Source organism: Cephus cinctus, unplaced genomic scaffold (genome assembly GCF_000341935.2).
Source record: "Cephus cinctus unplaced genomic scaffold, Ccin1 Ccin1_scaffold0564, whole genome shotgun sequence".
Taxonomy (NCBI): domain Eukaryota; kingdom Metazoa; phylum Arthropoda; class Insecta; order Hymenoptera; family Cephidae; genus Cephus; species Cephus cinctus.
The window spans coordinates 613,135-631,462 of NW_014333216.1; the positions used below are offsets into that span (position 1 = coordinate 613,135).

The following is an 18,328-nucleotide window of genomic DNA, read 5'->3' on the forward strand; positions in this document are numbered from 1 at the left end:
GGATAAGTACTGCTGCTGGTCGCGCAGCCTTTCGAAACAACCTGTAGAACTGCGAATTAAGAAATATTTTCAAGTACTGTAATCTAGCTCCGTTATCCAAAGACTAATTGCGTGTACCCGAATTAATCGCACAATGGTGCAAGGTGCGAAAGAGTAAGTAATGGGAAGTGAAAAAAAAAAATGAATTTTTAAAAATAAAAATATATTAATATTTTTAAAATGAAATAATTTTCAACAAATTTTGTCACAATGAAAAAAAAAAAAAAAAAAAGAAATTAAGTAATGGGAAGTGAAAAAAAAAAATGAATTTTTAAAAATAAAAATATATTAATATTTTTAAAATGAAATAATTTTCAACAAATTTTGTCACAATGAAAAAAAAAAAAAAAAAAGAAATTTATCCCCAATATCAAACGAAGACCCTGCCAATGAAATTGAACGCAAATCCAGTGTTTACAAATTATTGCTTGAGACTATCCAATTAAGATGATCCATTGATCAGTGACTGTTCGTTAAATTCCCTAGAGGGATATCATTACGTATGCTAGCGACGAACAGTGGTACAACTACGGTTACAAACGTACCATTGAAGTTGGTAACTATTGCCAGTGACAATATACCAGGTCTGTGAAGTTTCCTGCGGTTTCGTTCGCGGAAGGTTGGCATCCCTGGCTTTGGCGCCGTGGATCAAAACAATGCCTATACGTACGTAAATACACATACATATAGTACTGTCAATTACCGAAGCCTTGTATTCATCAGCCGCGCAACGTCAGGTCTAAGATCTTACAGTGGCGAGAAGGTGGGAGGGAGCAGGAGGGGAGCAGGGGGGGTGCGAGATCAATTAAACGGACGGCAAAACTTCATCGTCCCGTGAGACTAGTTGGGATGAGAGAGAAAAAGATTCGCTCCTGACGTTTCAATTATTGCGAAATTACTGCGTGCAATTTCAATCAGCATCAATTTAGGGGATGTTAATGAGCGAATGGCTAATTGGTCGAATTCTTCGAGACCCTCCTCGAGTAACTTCGTCGGATGTCTTATTTAGCCTTTTTTCCACCCTCTTATCGATGACGGTATTATCGTTGACGAATGTTTGAAGAGAATTAAAAAATTACGACCGAAGGGGATGAGAAAAGGACAAAATAAATATTTACAGAAAAAAAAATAAAAATACGATAAAAATAATCCCGACAAGGAAACCTCGCTGAACGTTAACGCTCGTCCGCCACGTGGACAGGATCCTTGAGGATGCTACATGGTTAATAAAGTTTGGTGACGATGGCTAAGGGTGGAAGGGACGAAAAATGGCTAACCCGAATACAAGGGTGCTTTTAGTACGGTCCTGACGGTACGACTGACATCCACTATGCAAGGGGCGAATATCCAGGGGAAGCATCGGGGACGTCGGTGATTCTGCATCCCCCGATAATGTACCAAGTTGGCTACTCAGGGTGGCGACCCCTCCGCAGGCCCCCCGGGACTTAGAAATTTCCAAGGGAATTAAACGGACCCGTGTCGGCCCAAAATCATTAAGAGCTCTGACGCAATTCCTCGGGAAAAGAAAAAACGAGTGAATAATAATCAGTCGGTTGATTCGCGTGCAAATTGACGAGGGTGAAAAAAATCAATGACCCTTAAACAAAAATATTGATCGAGCAAACTCAAAATTTTGCTCTCCAAAATCATATTCCAACTTCATTCTTCCACTGTCTTCCGTCATCCTTGACCCGCGAATATATTTTTTTTCCAAAAAAAATCTGCCCAAATTCTCCAAATTCTATTACGATAAGTTCGGATTATATATATATATGTATATATATTCACAATTAATTACACCCTAAAACTGCCTCGTCAAACGAGTCCGACAAATTGTTTGCACCCTACCCGAAGAGACGGTGGCAATATAAGCTGCTTCGGCCCAATAACTTTTCCTATTATCCCCGCAGCGTTTCTGGTCTCGTCGCGATCATTGCGAACGGCCTCGTAAAAAACGCCTAGCGAATCCCGTCCAACCTTTTCTCTCTCTCTCTCTCTCTCTCTCTCTTTTTTACGCGCGCAATAAACGCCGTTTGAATGTTTCCCGCTCTTTTTCATTTCCCTCTCTTTATTTTCCCACCGTCCCTCCTTCTCTCGCCCACTTTTTTACGCGCGCAATAAACGCCGAACGGCCTCGTAAAAAACGCCTAGCGAATCCCGTCCAACCTTTTCTCTCTCTCTCTCTCTCTCTCTCTTTTTTACGCGCGCAATAAACGCCGTTTGAATGTTTCCCGCTCTTTTTCATTTCCCTCTCTTTATTTTCCCACCGTCCCTCCTTCTCTCGCCCATTCCTATAACCCCTCGCGCGTCACCAATTACCCTTTCGCGGCAACCTGAAGTACGCGATATTAGGTTAGGTTAGGTTAGGTTAGGTCCCTACGTCAAAATTCTTCCCGGTTATCCCAATACAAGTACCAGTATACATATACATTTCATTTTTAAAAAAACCGATCCTCTAACCTACACCCGTTACAGTGACAACGTCGAATAATTTTTTTCCCTTGTTTTCCCGCAACTAAAGACGTTCACGGGAGCAAAAAAAATTTTTTTAAATAAAACAACCCCCGAGAACACGCGGCATGAGCTACGTTAATTCCGAACGAAAAATGTACGTAATTCGTACAGACAGCATATACAGTAAAACAGATACTTGATGTTTACTCACGTCAGAAAGTCAAGATAGCCGTGCAGCCAAGTGCCATTATGAAATAGTCAGTAACGTACCTGAAACAAGCAGAAAATTTCCCATTATTTCACAGAGACTCAGCACTCTGATTCTCGGACAAGCGTTAACGACTGGACTAGCAAGAAAATTTGTAGCACCTTATTAAAAGCCCGTGCGATAAATAATATACATATAAAATTGACTCTGTAATCGACTCAGAAATAACGACGATGTAAATCGACTCTACGTTACCCACCGTCGGTAACGTCGAAATCTGCTGTGCACGACCGAACATCAGCGTAACGATGGTTATCAATTATCAACCCACGCACCGTCTGATCTACCACGTGAATCCTGGAGTTCAATGCATTTCGCATGTGCGCACAGTAACCCACTATCGTCGCGTGCACACGTGCACATGTGCACGCCCTGCGTTCAACGCTGCACGTAGAGATAAGTGCCAGGCGTGACGCGTACAAGCGGACGATGTGTTACGGCCAAGGAGGAGCAATCGAAAAGTAATAAGTCGTAACGCTTTTACGAGAGGCGACATATCGAGCACCGTAGATTTACAGTCGCCTGTCAGGGAACATCGAACCAGGATCCACGTGTGCGGACACGTGCGCACGTGTGAACCGTACCGAGAATCTTTTTCCTGTGAAGATTTATATGAGCCGATAGTATAGGTAACGGAGTTGCAAGAGCCGTGTCCAGTTTCCAATAAAGAGGAGAAAGGAAAAGAACGAGAGAGAGAGAGAGAGAGAGAGAGAGAGAGAGAGAGAGAGAGAGAGAGAGAGATATGGGACGAACGGGGAAGATGAAGAAGAACGATACGTATAAAAGCAATACCAGTCTCATGGTTTCCTTCAAGTTTACGTCTTACGGCAACAATGCCGGGACGCTATCCGTTTGACGTACAAGAATGTAAAAAAAAACAAAAAAATCAACCTGCCCCTTAACATTTTCTTCTACTGCTTACTCTCAATATCCACTGTCGCGAAGGGTTCGGCGTTCCCCGTTATTCGCAAGTACAGTTACGTGCACAGAAAGTGTCACAGGGACGACGACCCGAGAAAGTCCTTAGATCAACCCTTAAAAAAAAAATCGCGCAGTCGCCTTTTAGCGAGAGAGGGACCAGGTGAAGAAGAATGGACGTCGGAGATGGGTAGCAAACGTAAGTTCAGGTAACCGTGGGATTTATCGCCCTCGTAGGTGGGTGAACGAGGAGTGAACGGGGAAGGGAGCGAGACACGGATGGTAGTCGGACAGGGAGCAAGAGAGAGAGAGAGAAGGGACGGAAGAGAATTGTGGCAGGTGGCTGTATTTGCAGCGCGAGACTAAATTCAGCAAACCCGAAGGGTAGGAGGACTTGACGAAGGGTCCTCGTGGCGCGGCGCCACCAGGCACCAGGGACGGGAGAGTTCATGGGGGCCCCCCCCCCTCGGGGCGACCACCATAAATTAAATGCCCCTTCCCAATTTCGCGGGGAGAGACCAACCCTCGTTTACGCGTGCCAGCCCAGCAGGAGGTGTACGTGCATATGTACGGTATACACAGGCATCCTTCCGAGTTACGTACAAAGGGACGGGTTACGTATGAAGCGATCATAGGGAACGCTGACCGAGTGAGAAGTATGCATGAAAATCATCCCTTGTAAGAATGGCCCCTGACAACTTCATCAATCCAGCCGTAACACCTCGCGGAAGTGGTTGAAGGATATGCAAGCTTGTCACTAAATACCGAACCGTCCTTAAACAAAGCGGGTTCACTGCAGGGCCCTAGGCCTGACCTGTGCTATCTCTCCCGATTGGGGTGCGTTAAACGCTATCTGGGATCGGATAAGGAATAAGGGACGATTGTACGTATATGATATTGTCTCCGTATAATTTTTCGTATCGCCCTCAACGACGCTCACGCGCGTCGTCTCACGTGACCTTCCGTCATTAAGGAAGTGGTAACCCCCCCGCCCCCCCTCCCCTACCGCGACTACCCTCACGAAATTTCATTTCTGTCTCGCATAATTTCCCTAGACCAGCGAGGGGGAGGTAGGGGGGGCCAGAGGGATAAATCCAAAGTTCAGGGGCTGCTTAGGCGCATTCCGGCATCGAGCACGTTACGGGGGGGGCCGGGCGTCTAGCGCACGATCGTCAAACGGAAGTCCCGGAAACATTGTATCCGCATAGGGGTTGAAAATCCAGGAACTGGCGTCCGATATGCAAAGGAGGGGAAGCAGAGGGTTAATTGTCGCAAACAAATCATAATTCCCCCTCCACGGCTGCTGACCCCTCATTGCTTCAAGGGTAGGTGGTCATTAGCCACGTACAAGGTAGTCGGTACCAAAAATGGTCAATATGGCCCGAACGAATAGCACGCAAGGGGTGGCTATGAAGTAACGCTCGAAGTAAGGGTGACCAACCCCCTGACGTCAATTAAATGCCCAATGTACATTCCTTACGAAATCCCCCATAAAACCCAACCCAACCCCCCATGCCTGGCCTCGCCCATAATTCGTATCCACATGAGCAGATCGGTAGCCTCCAAAACGTTGATATACCGGAAGTGTGTAATTTGCCTCAAAAAAAAAATTAAAAAAAAAAGTAAATAAAAAAAAATCTACCGATTCGAATATACGACTGTATGAGGAGATCGTGAAAATCTTAAACCCTGTCTTAACGTCAGGGTGCGTTCGCACAAAAGCGCTTGTCGTATACGAAGCTACGCGTTTCAGGTATCGCGCATTGAGAATCGACGCACGCGCGTTCGCGGTTAGATGATATCTGAATACCGATCTGTCGAGCGAGTGTTTGCCGAGAAATGATAGAATTAGTGTAATGATAGGAGAGGTTAACGCAGTGTACTACTCTTGAGTTAGCTCCGCCCACCACCCCTCATAACTTAACTTTATACTCGCGTAACACGTGATCTCGTACGAGAAGTCCTAGTACCGATTGGATATACGTATGGACTCACGTATATTGGTTATTTTTGGGGGTTATGCGAACTCCTTGGGTTCGTTTATTGTCTTCGTTGATACGGAAGTTTGGATGAGGTTGGATTGGATCGTAGGTGGGGATAGTCGGTACGTCGATGAATGCCTGTGATACTGATGGAGTCCGAGGGGCAATGATAAAAGTAAAATTATATGAAAGAAAATTTTCTTTTAATATCGTATATACGAGACATATGTCTGATCGTGATTCCCTTATCAATTGCTATCTCTCGGAGAGACTGGTGTTTGGAAATAATTAAGCTTGCGCTTAGATACGGTCAGATACCGGGATAAAGTGTCGTTACTAGTGTAAGGAGTCTTTGAATAGAACAAAAATAATACACAGCGCGTTTTAACATCCGTGTAAAATCGAGGAACTCTGACGTCCCATTGAGAATTCTAAACGCGTCCCGGCGTCAAACCTCGCGAAAGCAATCGATGCTATCGATATCTGGGAAAATTGATGAGCAGCGCTAATCGATCGGGCCTTCGATTATCGGCCATGAACGGCATTGGAATGAATGATTAAACAATTACGATTATTATTGTGACGATGAAAAAAATTATTTTCAATAACATAACTCACGTAATATTTATAAATAAAGTATAATTGCCCAATTATTAATTACCTGGTATTTAATGTCCCGTGAAATTTATTATATTGCCAAAATGAGCGTAATAAAAAGTGATTCGAAAAAATATTTCCAAATTAATTAATCGATTCATTAATTCCAGCCAGTATCAAAACAGCTGTTTGCTGTTCACGTTTAAAAATCGATCATAACGCTTACCTATTATACGTCATACATAAGACGTACAAGAATTCAGAAATATCCTGCACACCCAGTATGTAGGCCGGCCAGCTGTTGGCAATAGATTCCGTATAATGAATCCTGCTTTCCGCGAACTTGACCCGATCGATTAGCAAATTTGAAAACGCCGCGTAAGACTGGCCAGGGAGAATTTGCCTAGCCGAAAAAAAAATTTTTTCAATCTAATCGATCGATAGAAAAAATTAACAAAATTTTTAATCAATAAATAAAGAATCGACCCCCCCCCCTCTCCCCTCCCGCGGCCAATAATTGCATAATTTTCCAACGCATTAGCCGCCGCCACACAACGCCACGTATGTTCCGTAGCATAACGCAAATTAGCATAGGACTGAACGGCTTTAGGACGGCATAGGACTGTGGGCAGTGCCTAATACAACGGAAATAGATTCCGCACGCGTAACGCGCACGTAATTTCCGTCAATTTGACGTATACGCATACGTACACAGATAGGAAGGACGTCTGATCAGGTAGGAGGGTATCTACTTAAAAAAAAATCAAAAACAAAATGATCGATTAAATTACTAAGAGTTTGTACCGTTGATAAGAAATCCGTCGTCAAGAGGGTCAAAGGTGAGAGAAAATTTCTATAGAAAAAAGAAAAGTGGTCCAACTATGTCTCCCAATATGAGTATAAGAAACGTCGCGACGTCTCCGGTCCCTACTTTGCCGTATTAAATTAAACGCGCGCGATTACTCGAAGTCAGCGATGTCAACTGCGAAGCCTCGGGATGACGAAGCCACATGCTCGGGCACCTTGGAGCATGCACGGCTAATGACGCTGTTAAATCAAACTCTCGGTTTCATTATTAACTGCGGACAGAACCAAGAGCTAAAGGGGAATTTCTAAAGCCAACGAGCGCGCGCGACTGCCGAGTCGATGACGCCGAATGATGTACGGCGTCTGGACTGCCGTGTTCGTACCGTTAGATCGTGAGGATCAATGGGTGCCGAGATCGTGAAAGCGTCCATTTTGAATTTCCGAAAAAATTTTTATCGATTCAAAACTCGATTCACCGTTTTCGTACGAAACTTTGATAACAGTGAGAGAGAGAAAGAGAGTGAGTGTGAGAGAGAGAGAGAGAGAGAGAGAGAGAGAGAGAGAGAGAGAGAGAGAGAGGTGTACGATGAGGAAGGTAAGGAAGGGCGTGTACTTCTAGGCGAAGTCGGGAACCCAGAACAGGCAACCCCAGACGTCAGAGTACTCGAGGGTGGCCGCCGGAAAAATCAATAGCCAGCTATGTGTGTTAGTATTATTTCACGCCGCCATCTGCTCCGTTCTCTGTCGAAGCAAGTCGGGTAGCGCTTACAGAAGCAGAAGGACGGTCGAGCGGAGTCTGAATTAAGGACTCGATACAAAAAAAAAAATCAAAGGTATCGAGGCACAGTATAAAATCCAAAAAAAAAATTCCAAAGAGTGAAGTATACAATTTCAAAAAAAAAAAAACGAATTTTTAGGGAAACAATTTTTTAGACACTCCCTTCAAAATACTACCATTTTTGCATAAAATTTTTGTTACCACGCGGAATGTCGCGTCATTTGTCATCGCTGACGTCTGGTCATTTTTCAAAAAGCGCCGCGACGCCTATACGAGTTACACTCGAGTTTGACAGTGGCGCTATTCCCGACGGATTTTTGCGAAGGATATCAAGGTACAAGTGTCAAGGACAGACCAAACGGTCCAATGGACCGGTGACTGGATGCTGGGACTTAAGGTATGATCGCCATCGTTGACCGAGTCGTTCAATTATTTTTCGTGAAAGAGGGAAATGGAATTCTTCGGTATTTTCGATGTGATCAACCATTGGAAGGGACAAGGGGGCGGTGAGAGGGTGGAGAAAGGAAAGCCATCATCCAAGGGTAAGACAATACTACTTTCTCGCAGGCGTAGTTCTGTACTACTTCCAGTTACCCCTTATACTCGAGGGCCCAAACCTTCGACTCACCCCTGTCTGGACTGTCGGCACGAACCCCATGCCCAGAGCATATATACACCATATTCCCATGACGCCTCAGGGGGTTGCTGACATTTTGCGAATATGACATTTCGCCAGGCTTTTGTGAACGTGGCGTTGGCATCGCTGACAAAGCTTATCAATAGAAGAAAAAAAAAGGGGAACGCGGTCTGATAAAGTTCTAATTTTGTATAGTCCTCGTGTTTCAAAGAAAAAAGAAAAAAAAAATTTTCATTTTTATCCAACATAAAACATTCCGTCCACGATCATCTCGTACAGTCACGTACGGTACCTAGGGTGCCCATACGTATACACACGGTATATACGATCCTCCAGAGATACACGTACGTTTCTCGGTTGTTAGTGAAAAGCAGTTTTTGCAAGGACAAAAAAAAATGCGAAAATTCCAAATTTCCGTAAATTTACCCTCCCGAGGCAGGATACTGGTATTCCCATAAGAACGAGCTTAATTAAACCTATGGGTAATCAGCGTGCGAAGCAGCTCCAAGGATATAGAAGATACGAACGTGGGTACGACAACGACAGTAAGGAAGTTCCTTGGTAATTGATTGGCTACGCCATTGAGGGTCGATATGTTAAAATGTCAGCAGGGGGTGTGCAGGGTTACAAAGGGCGGCATAGCAGGGCGCCGGGTCAGTCTGGTATCTTCCTGGGGTTCGGAGCTTATGTTGCTGCGCTCCTATGTAATTGGATCGGCCGTGTTTACATGGCGGGATCGCGTAAGCCAGAACGTACGTATTTCCCTTAAGCGTCCCGATTTTGTCCGAACCATTAGGCAATTTGAAAAGGAACATTTTTTAAAAATCATACACCGCACGATACCCGAATAAATTACGAAAAACATTCCTTAACCCTCGTACGCGTTCGTCCGTTAATTTTGAATGGCACAACCGTTAAACAGATTTTCGTATCTTCACAAGAAATACACAAAGAAAATTCTTGTTACACCGATAAAACGATAACTCACCTCGTTTACGAAGAGCAAATGTTTGTCCAATGATTTCACAAGATTTACGAAAACGTGGGAAGTCCGAAGAATCCCGTGGCGATGGAAGTGGTAGAGATCTGCACCTCGTCAGACAGCCGAGGTCGGACGGTAAATGAAACTCTCTACTGACTGTAACGCACAGCACTGGATCCACTCATACACACACACACTCGTAGAGGAACGCAAAGAACAGAGCCACGTGTTCGACGCAAGTCGTATGACAATTAGTCAAAAACAAAGAAAAATTTACACAGACCGTAAAACAGGAGTGATCCTGATCAAAAGCCACTATACGATTAAGCAATGCGTTACGAATAACCTCAAAAAACGATTGTCGTTGTCGCGCAAGACGAGAGCATAATAAAAAATCTTTCACCTAAAAGGAACACTGCCTCGGGAAGAAGCCGAAGTGACTCACTGGGTATATCGTAAAAATTTCACGGACACTAGAGTTACAGCAACAACAACCTAGTAGCAGCTGAACACAACAGATGTTCGTAGCACGGCCACGTGGTCCAGCCTAAGTATTGCACTAATAAGATAAACGGACAAATAACTTTCCCAATGTCACGAAACAAGCTGGTACGAAGTCTTACGACAGATAGTCCCAGATAATTACCCCGGTGTCATCCCTTGGATAACAACAGCGCACAAAAACAGATCGACAACCAAATAACACGAGTTGCCAGCCGCACTGTCAATAGCGATAATAAAATGCAACGAAACTCAACGGTAAACTTGTCAGTGCACACAGTACGATAAACACTATAGAAACACACCGATTAGCCCGTAAGCTGCGATAGAACCCTGACACAACTGTCGCACTAGACGATACAACGTCGACCAATAAACGTCAGCCAAGTTACCTTAGACACGTAGTTCACACCGAACGAGTACACAACTGATGCACCGTGTACAATAACTGTCGGCGAGTTTTCAACGTTAGATCGCGCGACGCTTCGTAACGGTCAGGCGACACAGGCAGATTCGGTGGTTCTTTTTAAATGTTACGACGAGGAAGAAGCAAGTCACGCGTAAATATCGATTAAGTACGTCAACGAGCGCATTGAATTCTACGAGCGTTTACATGAAAGCGTGCAGGAAAGTAAAGCGGCTTCCTTCGCAGGCGAACGGCCAGAGAGCGTAGGCGCTTCTACGCGGTGCTAAGACACGGGAGATGCGGCGCGAGTGAGAGGCCGCGCGCGACTAACCGTTCGGGGAGATGTTTACGCATGCGCACCCGTCGGTATCTTCCCCCTGTTACTTCCCCGCCGCGCTCCGTACCCACCCTCGTCCACGTGATACTACTCCCACTCCGACACCACGACGATACGATAGACACTACACAACCCGCGCGACTGCAGGCCACCTACCTCATCCTGTCGAACCCTGTCTGACTACCCTTCTTTCTATAGTTACTTCTCTTCAGGAAACCCACGCCGACGACTGGCCGACGGTTCGCTATGGTTTACTACAACAATAACTACAGTATAGACGACGGCTTTGAAATCGTACTTCACGTGGATATACTTTCCTAGACTGGATTTCACAAGTTTTTAACGCTAACGGAAAGTTACGTGCGTTATATCGAACGGGGTATACATTCTTTAACTTAATGATAATTTTAATGGATTCCATATAGATTTTAATGGCTGGACAAGTTAAAAGGCGAATGAAGACTGTGATATCTCTCGGATGTTTTGTGCTCGTAAATACGAGGGTTTCCATGTGCGGAAGTCGCGCTTTAATCGCGTTTCGACACGCACGATGGAAACGGGACTTTTTTACTTGTACTTATAAGATATACGTTTGACTTTTTGTTATGGCGATTCGATAGTTGATCAATTTATAATATTGAGCACATATATTTATATTTATATGTATATATGCATACGGAAAAAAAAATTAATTCAATATACCTAGTACGAATAATGCTTTTAGTGTGATTTTTAAATGGCGTACTATTGTGTAATAAATTATGCCTGCGAATTGGCCGACGGATCGTGAAGCGACGGCGGAACATAACGTTTTGCTGCTTTGGCGACGGCGACGGCCGTCGTCGACTCTGCGACGCCTGCGGACGTTGTTCTTCGCTTCTCCCAGGGTTCTTCACTCTCCGTTTGTTCTCGCTGCCCCGTCGTGAAATCTCCTGCTACATCTACGGCTATTCTTGCAACGGTAAACCTATTGTCGCGATTTTCATAAATCCAGACACGTTTTATTTTTATTGCGGATAGACTTTTCTCGACTATCGATGAAAAGATCAAACCAAAAAAATATTTTCTTAAATTTTGGGCGAAATTTAGGAATACATTTATATTGGAAAATTACAAAACTGATTAACAACGACGTCGATTTAGAGAGATGTCTTAATTACGAGTGACAGCTAGGCAAGTGTCTGTGTAAGTTTTAAAACCGAATTTAACTCTCCTTAAATGTATTTACAGACGTTTTGGATGCTGCGCGCGTAAATTATAATTGAATTTCCGGCGTCTTTAACACAGCTACCGTCCACAAGCGTTATTCGTGTCGATTTGAACAGCATCGCTTCGTCCCTGCCTCTAATCACGCGATTCACCAATCGCGTTCATCTCTACAAATAATAAGGACGGCCATTTTCGTTTCCAGAATTACAAACCTCTCTAGGCACTCACGAAAGAAATCTGTCAAATCGTTTCTGTCGCCGAAAAGCAAATTTTAATTGAACTGAATTATATCAAGATCCAATATCAAAATTCCATTATAATTGGTAGTTCACTATACACGGACGCTCAACGAAATAATACAAAATTCGTCTGTCTCAAATCTATACTCGGATTATAATAATTCCAATTCAATATAACGTTATAATTAAATTAACCAGTAATATCACGGTAATAGCTGCCTGTCATATATATAGACATACTAATATGCATATATCAAGCAGTGCTGGATTAACAGAGAAAATAAAAGGCAAAGCAAATGAAAGAGCAGCGGCAGTCGAGTAGATGAATCAGCAATAACAAGAAGACGGATCCCGTCGAGAATTGGGAACAGGATTTTTTGGAAAGGCGATGAAAATTACGTGGCAGCCAAAAATCTCAAGACTCCTCCCACACACTCGTCCGTTACTATTAATAGTAACAGCCAATAAAGATCTCGAGAATGTGGCAAAAAGCACGAAGCTACTATTAACTGTTACGTAAACTCTAAAGGCAAGTGACGTTAAAGAAAATTAGCAATGTCCGATTATGTCCGAACGTATCTACTAACAGTGCACCCGTACAGTCCAGTAAAAAAGTTTTATGCTACAATTGAAAGAACACCAGCGCAAAGGCACGTGAGACAGGAACTATAACAACACCCGGTACATCGTACTGACTATCCTCGGTATACCAACCTGAAGTAAGTCGAAGGTCAAAAATTTGTTTGAGGACCAGCCTTAGTGTCCAGAGACTTTTTGGCAAGTATCGTCACAGTAGATAGGGACGACTGTAGTCAGACGTAATATCGTGAAAATTTAATCGAATTTTTCGGTAAATATTGCAAATTCGAATTATAGGATTATGGGGAGAAAATGAGGGTTGTCAATTAAGGGCGTGTAAAAATGCGTGTCTGAATTTAAATTGCGACTCGAAGCGAAATGCACACGTGGATACTAATGCTTTCGTCGACTTTCAACCCCTAGTTGTTCTTCTTCTCTTTCGCCATATTCACAATGTCCACCCCCTCCACCCTCCCCCTCGCCCTTATACGCGGAATGGAATTATCTGACCGCAGGGAAAATCGAATCGGTGAACCGCGACAAAAACGATTTTGATCACGCTCAAGCGTGTTAATTGGTTTAGGGCACTGGAAAGGCCGTTTCGAATCGACGACACGGCGACGTCCCTGAGATCTGTTTGTGTATCTGGCTTAACGGCGAACCCACGTAATCAGCTTATATGGCGCTCGCCAGAGACAGCTGTGCGATAGCCGTGTTGTAAGTAGAAGCCGAAGCTATGGTAATGCGTACGACCTGTCAATTTTCACGTGAATTAAATTTTACTTGAGGCTTAATTGAAAATTATTTTCAATTGTCGATGTGGGAGTAAACACATTTTTTTTTTTAAGCAGCGTCTGCCACTTTTGTATATGAAAATTATGGATTATACTTATTTCTGGAAAATACATATTTTTTTTTCATCATCAGCTAACCATTCCTACTGCAGTGGGAATGGTGAATTTTAATGACGTAATTAATAAAAATAACGATGAGATTATTCACAAATATATCACACCGGATGCTGAGGCGTCTCGGACGATTATTAAGTTTTGTCAAAAGTCAGCGACATAAAATGACGAGGAGATTAACGATTTACGAGGACCGGCTGCTTTTCTCAATAGCGGCGACGAGGATGCTGAATTCCTGTACTCATTTTTACGGGATTGCTTTAATGACGATCTGCACCAGTTTGTCTGCTCGGGTCCCATTGGCTCAAGTGAACGACCAAAAATCAAAAGTACACGCGATCTGTTAGAGAGGTAAAGAAAAAAAAAGATCGACCCTCTGCCATGACTTAAACTGTAACTTAAAATTTGAGTTTGATTTATAACAAAAATTTTTTCATATATGCCGCCACTCACTTTTTCAGATCGATAGTATCTAACGTGCATGTGATATAGAAACCGGAAGTGGGTATGAAAAAAAAATTTGTTACCACATTTCCTCAGCCACCCTCTTCCGTATCGTGCATCCCTTAGCTTCCTTCTACTCGTACGACGGAAGGGATGAAGGGGGAGACAAAGAGGGTTGTAAAAGGCCGATAAAAAAACATGGAAGCAAAAGATACGAAGAGATAGGCAGACAAGGGTATTCCTAAAATAAACCCCTTTGATGCAGCAGCGAGTTTACCCTCGGCTAAGGGTGACTGGGGTAAAGTACGTCACGCTGCTTACGCTACAGGTCTCTGCGCAATTACTTATAATTGGGTTACGTATTATGAATCTGCTCGCCCAAACACGCCTGTAAACTTAAAGTGGGACACGTGCGCTCGATACGTGGTCTGTCGCCATCTGCAAGACGTGCCAGAAAGAGGAGGGAATGCAAAAAGGCGAGAAAAAAATTTTTTGAAAATTTTTTTCAAAAAATTTTCATCGTCGCTTTTGAGTGACTAAAAGAAAAAAAAAAAAAGAGAAAGTAAAAAAATGTTCGTCTTCGAAAAGGTCAATGACCCCCCGCGAGTTGAGACGAGAAGCCGTCTGGCGTGGCTTGGATAAATACTACCCAGAGCAAAGTGTTGCCGTGTAAGAGGATACCCATTAGACGAGGAAGAAGAGAAGGAGGATGAATAAGGGTAAAAAAAGATGAAGGGAGAGAAGCCAGAAAATGAGGAGGATCGCGAAGGGATGCTGGAGAGGTACCAGAGCGTAGCGCGTTGCGGAGGACTGGTAAATGAATGGCGAGTCTGAGGACGTCTATGCTGTCGTTTCTACCGTCCCCGGGTTAGACGTCGCGACGCTACCCAAGTCACGGCGAGACGTGTCTGTTCATTTAGCAAGGATAATTCGCGGCCATGCGAAGCGTCGCGGCGTTGTTACGATCTCCTTCGCGCGTCCGATACCGCAAGACCGACGCTCCGCGACGCTCGCTCAGCTGTCAAATTAGCGCGTTAATCCCACGTCAAACAGAGAATTACGTCTGACAGTCGGGACAGCTCTTACCTGCCGCCATTTATGAAGGGAGAAGAAGCGAAGTGAATGTTCAAGCACGAGAAACAACAAAGTATCACGTTGGACTCCGATGTCGGTCCATTGCGAGAGCGGGATGAAAATTTAGATTAATTAAAAAAAAATTTTTTTCATTTCAGATCGATACATTTTTATGAAAAATTAGTCCATTTTTTTTTTTTTTTTTGAAAAAAATATATATTAACTTTGTAACGCTTTCAAGGCGCGACATTGTTAATGTTATTACAACGGACTGTGTGAAAGCTTAGTAAATTCATATGGCGCGGTCGGTAACTTATCCTCGTAAATAAATCCGACATTGGCAAGACACTGAAAATTATATTGAATTACGAGTGCAAACAGACCGGCCGATTAGTCTCGACGCCGACGCCTCTACGTGTGGTCGGATATTTTGGGCGGTTCGCATGGCATCTACTCCAATAGCGTTATAGCACGTAGTTGCGACTACCAGCTCGGTAATATTTCGAGACGGCACTTCGTCGTCGGGCCGGTAAGCTCGCCTTTATTACCGTCCTGGAATACCGTGGCTAACAACCCCTGTCGCCGATGTGCATTTCTATGACGGCGGTACAATGCAAAGCCGTCGAAATGCATACAAACTTTAGTCACGGTGTCTCAGTCCGTGTTACATAACGGAATACAAAAAAGAGCTACCCTTAATGAATATTCTTAAGACTCGCGGAAAGAAAATTTTGGAAAAAAAAAATATTTGACCTAATTAAAATTTCAATCGTAACGAACGAACCAACGACTATATACGAGGACACGAAAGGGGATGGATTATTATTTTTACCCATGAAGGTACTTCTTGGCCACCCCGTATTTGATTAACGATTTTCTAGCGGCATATAGGTATCCATCCCAGGGGGATGACATGCTCGTTCGGTTAATAGGGAAAATGTGGTAACAAAGCCATCGTGAAAACCCGAAGACGTAAGTGGAGCAAGCAGTAACGAACCAGACAATGAAAAAGAGGAACGAATTGAGTGACGTAGTCGGACGTAACATCAGATACGTATGAAGATTCACTATTGAACGTACTTTGTGTTAGATATAAAATATGAAAACAACCCCTAACATTTTTCTTTATCTATTTTCGTAAATCTAATATAAATACTTTTTTTCAACAAATTTGAGATAAAAATTATATCTTCAGATTACTCCAAGATTATCTAGATAATCGTGGAACGGTCAGCTTATCGGCAAACGGACTGAAGCATCTGACAAACGGCGTCTTATCGGGAACCCTCTTGGCCGTCCTTATCATGTAACAGGGAACGATGGAAATACGTTACCAAGATTCAACCGGACTTGATTTGCGGTAGGAAATCCCATAACCTAGGAAATTTCAAGTGATTATAAAGTTACGAATGGACGGCAGTAACGTCCCTGCCCACCCTTTCCTGATCTTCCTCAGGAAGTCCGTCCTCCGGAAACTACGTTTACGTGATATCGGGGTCCCATGCTCTGGCACTGAGAACAGGAGTTACCGTAAGAAGCTTAGCAGGTTACACGAAGCGTCGATTTCCTGTACGGGAGCTCAATTTATACGGCAACTAATAGCACGGTGGGAGGGGAGGGGAGGGGAGGGGTAGCGACTCCCTGAACCCTCGACGCCATTTTCGATTTTACGGAATTTCAATGAGTGTCTGGGCTCGAGATTTTCCAGCACCTTTAACTACGTACTTACGTACTGTTACGTTCAATAACACTCTACGGTATATACGTACATACATATATATATGAAAGCTCGAAAGAAGCAATGGCGTACGTAAGGGAAAAAATTGAGAAAAATTTTTCCACAAAATTTGTTTTACGCAAAATTCTCTACCATCGCGATAAAAATGTCTTGGAATTGTATAGCCAACGAGGAAAATTGATGTGACAAAAAATAATCTTGAACGAGGTAAAATTGACGATGACTGATACATATCGGCATCGGGCGACCCACGTTGCTTCTAGTAGTTATCGACTTTTCGTGGTCAGACACGCACGTTCTATTTACAAATCCAATTTATTTATCGTCGTATTAACACGCCATCTTCTGCTACTGTACATACGTAAGAGCGGTGTGGAGTTTAAAAAAAAAAAAACTGAACAAAAAAATTACTTGCGTAATATACCCACCCTGACGGATGATGGATGAAAAAATATTTTGATAAGAAAAAAAAAACGGAAAGAAAAAGTTTTTAAATCCATTTTCGAAATTTCCTTCAAATATTTTAATTCGATTCGATTTTCCTTTCATACTGCATCCTCCTTTTGTTAGGGGTGCGGGATGTTCCAAGCAAGGGATGTTCTCGACGATGTATCCGTTCTAACGTATTTTCGCGGTAAAACTCCGAGATACGATACTGACACTTGGGGATGCTGTACTCGAGAATTTTTAAAGGAATTCACAAGTGGAAAAAGAAATTGTTCCACGAGTTGGTGAATCTACAGGGATGATCAACCACTCGATAACCGTCACGCTCGAGTCACCCCTTGACAGGCTGGAGGACAAGAAAAGACAGGAGGGGTTGGTTCTGCTTTATTACCCCAACCATTCCAAGTAAAGTCACCCTTCTTATTCCTAAGTCCTGCGAAGGCATATATACAGTTATACACCACTTTAAATGTTCATGTAAAGGTTTTTTCATTTTTTTAAATCTCAATTATTCCTCTTTTCAAACAATACACCCACCACGTTAATTCGAAGGATACACATTTTTATTTTTTTTTTTTTCCATGTCCATCAATTAGGCCTTATACACACTTGCGAGATAACAACGGCCTAACCTAAAACGTACTCGAGGAGTACGGTGCTTACGTCACGAATTTCTCATGCAAGTGTGTACGCAGCTTTAAGGGTTCGAAGCGACCACTTGAAATATTTCGTAATAGAAAATTTTCAAAAAATACATTTATTTCTCAATTTCAGCTCGTGACAAGCTTGACGAACGAGAGTCGAGTATACATACCTAAGATTGCGTAAGGGGTGGCGGAGGGTTGAAAGGGGGATGAAAAAGATTTTATAGTTGGAAAGTCTCGAAAGGGTTGAAGTAGCTGAGCGTGAAGTGATCGATGTTATTCGGGTTGTGGAACCTACCGAGAGTTTCACCCTAGTCCGATACTCTTCACCCTGCACCCC

General features: G+C 43.3%; 1 protein-coding gene across 1 annotated transcript in view; it reads right to left on the reverse strand.

Annotated features, from left to right (window-relative positions):
- The window catches only part of LOC107268543 (stress-activated protein kinase JNK), a 112,475-nt gene that overhangs the window by 62,747 nt on the left and 31,400 nt on the right, over positions 1-18,328 (reverse strand). Inside the window, exon 3 of the mRNA XM_015741424.2 lies at positions 2,705-2,763. The gene's annotated coding sequence lies outside the window, so the exon portion shown is untranslated. The remainder of the gene's footprint in view (positions 1-2,704; positions 2,764-18,328) is intronic.